At 34.0% G+C, this 8,987-nt stretch overlaps 1 long non-coding RNA gene across 4 annotated transcripts; it reads right to left on the reverse strand.

Annotated features, from left to right (window-relative positions):
* Positions 1–623: 623 nt before the first annotated feature.
* Positions 624–4,263, reverse strand: LOC112737896 (uncharacterized). Of its 4 annotated transcripts, XR_003169147.3 has the most exons (6): positions 3,586–4,177; positions 3,332–3,434; positions 2,142–2,200; positions 1,956–2,040; positions 1,421–1,497; positions 624–1,232 (listed from the first exon to the last, which is right to left on the reverse strand). It is a non-coding gene; the product is annotated as an uncharacterized lncRNA (long non-coding RNA). The 4 variants fall into 4 exon arrangements; XR_003169146.3 differs by lacking the exon at positions 1,421–1,497 and having other exon boundaries at positions 3,586–4,263; XR_003169149.3 differs by lacking the exon at positions 1,421–1,497 and having other exon boundaries at positions 624–883.
* Between the last annotated feature and the right edge of the window lie 4,724 nt (positions 4,264–8,987).

Consider the following 8,987-nt stretch of genomic DNA (forward strand, 5'->3'; position numbering starts at 1 on the left):
CACTTTTGGACCTAAGGCAACGTTTTTTGTCGGCGTTGCATATGCAGTCGTTGCCTTAGATCAAGGCAACACTTTTTTGTTTCAAAAGCAACGCTTTTGAGAGCAACACTTGGTAAGTGTTGCCTTTGGTTGAAAAACAACAACACTTCAAAGGTGTGTTTGAGACAACACTTTTGCAGTGTTGTCTCTTCTCTCATATTTTGGTCACTACTAAAAAGTGTTGCCTATTTGCAATAAAATGCAACTCTTTTATGTGTTGCTTATAAGTTGGAATTTGCAATCCTTTGAAGTGTTGTCTATTTGCAATAAAATGCAACTCTTTTATGTGTTGCTTATAAGTTAGAATTTGCAATCCTTTGAAGTGTTGCCTATTAGTTTTGAATATGCAACCCTTTAAAATATTGCCTTTTCTTTTGGATATGCAATCTATACAAGTGTTGTCTAATATTCAAAATATGCAACTAATAAAAGGGTTGCCTTTTTGATAAAAATAAAAATTATTTTTGTAATAAAAATATAAAAAAATAAAATTTACAATAAAATTTTTTGTTCATACATGTGTAATTATTTTAATTAATAAATAAATTTGTACACAATAAAAAATAATTATAAAAGAGACAAAATAACTAAAAATAAAATTCTAATTAAAATAGATATTAAAAAGTTCAATTAGTATTTCTAATACATGTTCATCAATAATTCTCAACAAAATAATAAAATTCTTGTCTAACAATAATTGTCATAACAAAATAGTAATTAATATTTATCAAAATAATGTCAATCTATTTGCATATTTTATATCTATGCTTGACTTTGTTGGAACAATCTGATAGTGTGTGGTATGATGAACTCAAAATCCTCTTGCCTCCACTGAGTCCAATAACTGCTGCATTTAAATGAATTGGGTTTAGTTAAAATTGCATTTAAAAAAAAATTGAAACATAAAAGGTGCAATAACGGAAAATGATGCATGGTATGTGTTTGATGAAGTACCTGAGTAAACTGAGAAAGAGAAATGCAATGAAAAGATAAAAATGACTGAAACATAAATTTGAAGGGGGAAAAATGAAAAGATAAAGAAATGAAACAACTCCCTTGACAATTTCTGTCATTCCTGCGAATGAAACAGCAGTTACTAGAGTCTGTTGCAGTGACAACATGCATCACTCTCCAACATAGCCACATTATTTCAGCAATGAGGAAAAAATTTTCTTCCTTACAATAGCACAACGCTACAAAAATAAGTAATTAAAAAGAAAAAAGAAAAAAAGATGATTGATTAAAAATAGCAAGAGTGTATTGCAGAAGCCACCATGAAGTAAGATGGCAGAAGACAGAGAAAGCAAAGGCCAAAAATGTTGATAGTCCATTCCCAATAAATGATAAATCACAAAAATTACTGCAAATTTTTTTGTTATACCTGGTCATCACTTTGGATCACGAGTTGATGAGGAGTAAGAGCTTATAGCATTCACACTAGTGTTGGGGTATTGTATTCTAGAAATATATAAAAATGATATGAATGGAGTTGGAGTTCAATTAGATGGGGGTCTCATGCGATGATGATGGTGATGGGTGATGAAAGTGATGATGAGGAGGCAGATTAGCAGTTTCCAGGAAAGTAATAAATTAAATTTCTAATTAAATTACTATTAAAAGGAAACAAAGCATGTGATGATGCAAGTATTGGTCTTAGCAGTTCCAAGAATGGATACAACTAACCATCCGGCCTGATTTTGACTCAACAAAATCATGGTCACCGGAAAGGAATTAAGATACAAAACCAGAGAATGAATAATTAAGATACTAATTAAGATAAGTTACTATTATTGGTTGTGTTATGCAATTCAATCTGAGGCTGCCTAGGGAATAAAGGAATCCCAAATCTGAAGCATGACCATAGTATGAACAGAAATAAATAACAAACTAACTTTCCCAGTAAAATATGAACCAACCTCAGGATGCATTCGGTATTGGGTCTTCAACATTTTAACTGGATAGCCAGCTTGCATCAATCTTTCAAATAAGCTTGTGCCATATCTTAAAGCATGAAACAGAAAATAGCACAAAAGTAGGGTATTAAGCAGAAGAATAGTTTTATTTAGTTAGAAGATATGCTTATCATCAAAAGAATTGTTTACCCATGATTCTTAGCAACATCTGAAATTACAGCTGCTGGAAGCTGTGCAGGATCACCAACCTTAAAACACAAATGCCAAAAATTAAAGTAGCAGTGGTGATAACGCTATACCAAATATGACCCCAACAGTGCTTAGTCAAGAATATTTAAACAAGTTCAATAACTGATGCACAACAACACATCCATTTTTCCAGACCCTATATAAAATATCAGTAAATTCATATTACTAGAAATCTCATTTCTAAATATCATGCCAAGTCCTTTGGGTTAGGAGTTACAACAAATAAAGAACTTGCTTTCTTTAAAGATGCTGTCTCAATGTATCTATCTTGCTTGAAACTTGTATTACATATATAAAAACTAGGACTGTCGTTTCTAGGATCCTTTGATAATTTCACTATAAAAAAAAACATAACAAGACACCGCATATGACATAAGCATAATGATTTGTCCATATTTATGGCATCAAATTACAACTTGGTAGCAAGCACAATCAACATGCAAAAGAAAAATTCAAATTATTCCCAGAGAGCAGGGTAAAGCACAGCTGCATCTAAAATTACAGAGGGCATGGTAAGAAAAAAAAAGTTGAATCCTAAAAGCAAATGGCAAATCAGGTTCATGTTGCAATGTTGCATGAATTTAAGCCAGATACAAAAGTTACATAAAAGATGGAAGTGATTCCATTCTGTTGTATAAAAAGAGGCCATTTGATCTATGGAGCAGTATGAGAAGAAGCAAGCTGGTAGCTCTCTGCTCTTCACTCGAAGCTCCAAATATTCAAACAAAACTATGCTCAAACTCCACACCCACATGCACACACTTGACCCAAAAACAATAATTAGTTTCGCATATAATACTTTCCCTGTTTCCCAATTGCTAATCTCAAAATATCAGCACTACTTACCCTGTTTCCCAATTTCTACAGAGTACATAGAATGAAAATAAGCTAAAATTCAAAATCATAATAAAAGAACCAAAATAGAATGGTACTGCACAAAGCTATGTATGTAAAAATAAGTTTAAGTTTAACTAGAAGATTTAAAATACACATGCAGTTCCATTAAACCCACACAGTGACAGTAGAGTTACCTCAACACTAATACACATAGCAACAAGTTTCATATAACCAAAAATTAGGATTCAAAACACAAAAATAAAAAATAAAAACAGAGGTAAAATCATGAGTACCTGCAGAACAATGATCAGCGGTGATGAACCCTAGCAGAAGAATGCTGGCAAATTAGAAGAGATCATAGATGAACGGCAAGCAAAACCTAAAGACTTTATAGATCTGGTTACAAAATACACAAATATACACAAATATGAACGGCAAGCTCGAAACAGCAACATTATTACCAAAAACCCTATAATAACAACGTCAACGTTATTAAAATTAGGATTCAAAATGAAAAAGAAAAAGGAATAGGCAGAATCATAGGTACCCGGTGATGAACAAGCGAGCAAAAATGATGGAAGCTCGAACTGCTAGCGAAGACAATCGAAGGTCAAACGATGGCGACGCGAGTAGAGAGGAACACAACTTCAGAAGTAACAATGAGGAAATGCAAGTCAGCGACAAACACGACGGCGATGCGAGCAGCGTCAAGCACAACGGTGATGCGAGCAGCGACAAGCACAACGGCGATGCGAGCAGCGATGAGCACGACAGCGCGCGAGCAGCGACAAGCACGACGGCGATGCGAGTAGAGAGGAAATCGAACAAACAAGGGTAAATCGCGCAGAAGGGTTTGAAATGGTTGGGGTTAGGGTTTCTAATTGAAAATAAGGCTTGGAATTTTATTTTGAACTCAGTAGGATTTGAATCAGTGCAGAGGATAGTCGTCGGTGGTTTATTGATGTCGTCATGGCTGCGCCACCACGCTGAGGAATTGTAGCTGCTGCTATGGCTAACAAGTGCAGCACCTCTCGCACAATGAGAAGAGACGTGGGTGGGTTTCGGGTTCTGATTTGGACTTGGGCTCTTATTGGTCCAGGTCCTTGGCAAAAAAAAAAATCAGTAAATAATATATAAATTATAAATATGTATTTTGTGCTAAGTTAAAAGAAGGAAAAAATATATTTTTGTTAAAATATTGGAGAGAATGTCAAAATTTTAGAGAAAAAATTTTAGTTGAGTTTTGGCAACATTTATAATGAGAAGCTTATTAAAAATTGTAAGAACAATACTTATAAAGTGTAATATATAAATATCACAAATGTTGCTTGTTTAATTTACAAAAGCAACACTTTTTACTTGTACTTTAATTGATCAAAAAGGAACATTTATAGTATGTTGTTAAGAAAGAGTTGCAACAACTTTATTTTTATGTAACAAATATTAAATGTTGTCTTTAGTTAGTTTAGATAACACTTTTTGAGTGTTATTTGCAGGATATGTTGCAATAGCTAAAAAATGTTGTAGTGTTAGCTTCCAACTTTTCAATTCTCCACGCAAAATTTAGCCTAACTTACTCAATTTTTCTTGTAGAATTTAGAGTTCCACCCACCTCTTCTTATCCATTGTCAGTCCACACAAATAATCCACACCACCTCTTGTGAGTGGTCTAAAAAAATAATTTTTTACATTTTAAACAAAATTTATTAACAAAAATGCAATCATTGAGCAGGGTTTCTCACGTTGTAGTTAGGACATATAAAAAATGACTTGTTAGGGTTCGAATTTGTTATTGACCAGCAGAGCACAGGGAGACATCTACAACCACACCGCTTTGAAAACTCACAAAAATCCGCTATGATTATGGGTCTTGATGGTTGAACGCATAGAACTCTGGCTACCACCTGCAATCATGATTCCTGACCTACAACTATACACAGAAGAATGAGAAGAATGTTATTTGGTTTATGTTATAAAAGAGGAAAACGGACTAAATTGATTCAATCTCACTTTTATTCTACGCCATCTAGCCGTTATCATCTCCAGCGTGGCAAGGACTAAGCCACGTCACTCATGGTGTTGAGCTCCATTGACGAAAAAGGCACCTGAGACTAATATGATGTATTTTTTAAAATTTAGGAGACTAAATTTAAACAATTAGAATTTAAAGGACTAAATTAATATAATTTACTAATTTTAAAGACTAAAATAAAATTCATCTCAATTTGTTTGTATTTAATTCGATATGAGTATGTGGGACGATAACATATTATATAAGTATTGATATAAAAAATAATAAAAAATTGAAAAAATTGTCAATTTTTTAAATTGGGATTTTATTAGCAAATGTCTTTAAGATTTTAATTTTAACCGGTAAAATTTTATGGTTCTACTAACAGGAGCATTTTTTAAGGCAATAAATATAATAAATTTATAAAAAAACATTATTATCATAATTTGGATTATTTTAATAGCTTGCTAGGTATTAAATAGCTTGTTAGGTATTAAAAAGTGTTCCAAAAGTGTGAAAATTATATACCTAGCAAGCTATTCAATACTAGTCGTTAAGAATTATGTGTAAGAAACTTTCATTATTTGAAGATATCATGTTCAATTTTCGTTATACTTATTTGTGAATTATTTCTGAAGACTTACATAGACTCGAGTTAATTGATTACTCTAATAAATCGAACTAGCTAATTCGTCCGAACTTAATATAGATGATATATTATATTAGTATAGATATAAAATATAATAAAGAATTAATGAAAACTGACAATTTTTTTAAATTTAATATAGGATTTAGGGGGTCCTATACTAACGAGCATTTTTAAAGTCTATACAAATATATTGACAAATAAAATTGGATTCTTTTTAATGTTGTCTATTATATATGTTCATCATCGGTGCAGAAGCATTAACCACGCAAAATGGTTATTCATCAATTTTCTTGTTTGTATCTTATAATAAGATAAATAATATAATTGAAAAATCACAACTACGCATAGAATATGGAAAATTTATCATTTTAAACAGAGAACAGAATCAAAGGATCGATGGCTTCACACAAGTTTAAATGTATGTTTTATTTGTTTTAATTTTATCATTGTTTTTATTACAGTATAATTAAGAGAAATTAAAATCAATTAACATCATTTATATTTATATAACATATCTGTATATTTATTATAAAATTTTATATTTATATTATTTTGATTCTTCTAATTGTTGGGAATAAGTCATCATTCCCCTTTGAGAAAACACTTTTGACAGAGAAATAAAATAGACACAATCACAACACAAGAATTTAACGTGAAAACTCCAATTACCGGAGAAAAAACCACGGCCGTTGTCAAATGACAACCAGAGAATATCACTATGTAAAAATTGTTACAACACATAGACTTCTTTCTCTCTAACACCGGCACCCCAGTACACCCACACTCGCTCAAAGCAAATATCTAACTACACCTCACAACACTCTCTAATCAAAGAGTACAGAGGAAAAGAAAAATCAGATACAAGCTTAAAGTGTTTCGAAATGGTGCAAAAATAAATGGAGAACTTAGCCTCATATTTATAGCCTAGGTCACCCACTCCATTTGCTATCCTAAGCAATGTGGGACTAATTCAACCAAATCTTAACACTAATACCTATATATATCCTTATATATTATATCTTTGATTATATATTAAATAATACACAAAAACTTTTTGTATATTACTTTTATTTCTAAAATTGTATTAAGAGCATAGGTTTTTTTTCTCTATGAAAAATAGTTCATAGCCCTTTTATTTTTTCTTCCGGCAATGTTCTTTGCTCTTAATTTTCGATCATTTCTCGACGCCTTGGTTTGTCACCGCCCTTACTACTCTCTTCGTCTCGTCGTCACGAGTTCAACGAGTCAAAAAACGTCGCCAGCAACCACCGGACGTGTCTTCACGCGCCTTTTGAAGCTCGTTGTTCGCTTCAGGTTCTTCCTTCTTCCAGACACCTTCAACACCGTTGGATCCACGCCTAGGATCAGTGGTCCAGTAGCGTCCCACGTGTCACACAACGACGCTACACACGGACCCGTTTTCAACCTGCATCCCTCCAGGCCCAGCCCGACCCGTCTCCTGACCCGTGTACCACATCCTTGTTGCGTCAGCATTGACGTGTTTTCCTTCTCCTCTCACGCGTCGCCACGTGTCCTTCTCTGCTGATGTGGCTGTTGACGTGGCGGATAGTGGGACCTTTTCTTAGATTTTTTTGTGAGCTCTTTTCAATTTTATTCTCTGTTTTTCTATTTTTGTCCAAATTTTTGCAGTTTTTTCTCCTTTTTGTCTTTGTTTCTGCTATTATAGAAAAATCTGATATTTTTTCAGCCTATTCCTATTATCCTTAATGGTTCCAACTATGCTCATTGGGTTGAAGCTATGAGAGGATTTATTTTAAGGGCGAAAATTATAGCGCTATGTGACTGATGATGTTGTTTTGAAAAATCGAAAGATGGGACCTCCAAATCTAAGGAGGATATTGAGAAAGACTTTGCGGAGAAATTGAAAGATTGAGATAGTAAAAATCATCAGATTATCACTCGATTTTGCAACACTTTTACTCTAAGCATTCATTTACAGTTTGGGCATTTTAAAATTGTTAAAGAGGTATGCGATCATTTGGCAAAACAGTTTACTATTTTTGACCTCTCCTATTAGTACCAACTGCTAAAGAAGCTTCATAGCGTTAAGTAAGAATGTGGACAAGCAGTTTTGATTTTCTTACTCATATGAAAATTATTTGGGATCAATTGACCTCTTGTAAGCCTGTTCTTAAGGATTCCACTGATTCTAAGGCATATGAAGAGTATGGTATTATATTGATTATGAAGAGAATCAAGAAGATCAACAGCAAGAACAAATTCAATATGTGCACAACCAAGGTTCTGGATCAAGTGAAGTTTATGGTGACACTTATAACCCATCCTGGAAGAACCACCCAAATCTTAGATGGGGAGATAGCCACAACTAGAACCAGCAACCATGGCAAAGGAATCCAAATCAAAACACTTCAAGAAACAACCAAAACTACAACCAGCAAAACAATAACCAAAACTCCTACAGAAAACCCCAAAATAACTACCCCACCTCCAACCATTATCCATCCAATAACCAAATCACCAACCAAAACACTTACCATCAACCCTCAACACCCCACAACCAACCAGTCTCACAAGACTCTCAGAGGATTACCAAGTTGGAGATGTTAATGGAGAAAATGATAAAGCACCAAGAGATGACAACCAAGAACCAGGAACCTTCCATGAAGAATATAGAGAGGCAGATTAGACAGCTTTCCAAGCAAATTGTAGTTGAAAGGCCATTAAGCTCATTACCAAGCGACACCATTCCTAATCCAAAAGAAGAGTGCAAAGCTATACAGCTAAGGAGTGGAAAGACATTGGTGGACAACAAAGAAGCAACCAAAAAGCCTATGGAAAGCGATAAAGAACCAACAGAGAAAGAGGAAGCTAGCAACAAGGATATGACAACAAGCAGGCATAATCCAGAGAAGCTCAAAGAGAAGGACAAGCAGCCACACAATTCAAAGGAAGAACTAACCCAAGGACAGAAGCAAGTGGGGAAAACTTTCACACCCCCATTGCCATATCCCCAAAGATTCAACAAAGAAGCAAAAGATCAACACTTTCATAAGTTCCTTGAGACTTTCAAGAAGTTGGAGATAAACATTCCTTTGGCTGAGGCATTGGAGCAGATGCCTCTATATGCCAAATTTTTAAAAGAGCTTATCAACAAGAAGAGAAGTTGGCTGGAGAAGGAGACCGTGCTACTCACTGAGGAATATAGTGATGTGATTCAAAAGGGAATTCCACCAAAGCTTAAAGATCCAGGGAGCTTTGTAGTTTCATGCACCATAGGCAAAATGACATTAGATAAAGCTATTTGTGA

The sequence above is a fragment of the Arachis hypogaea genome, chromosome 2 (genome assembly GCF_003086295.3).
Source record: "Arachis hypogaea cultivar Tifrunner chromosome 2, arahy.Tifrunner.gnm2.J5K5, whole genome shotgun sequence".
NCBI classification, from domain to species: Eukaryota; Viridiplantae; Streptophyta; class Magnoliopsida; order Fabales; family Fabaceae; genus Arachis; species Arachis hypogaea.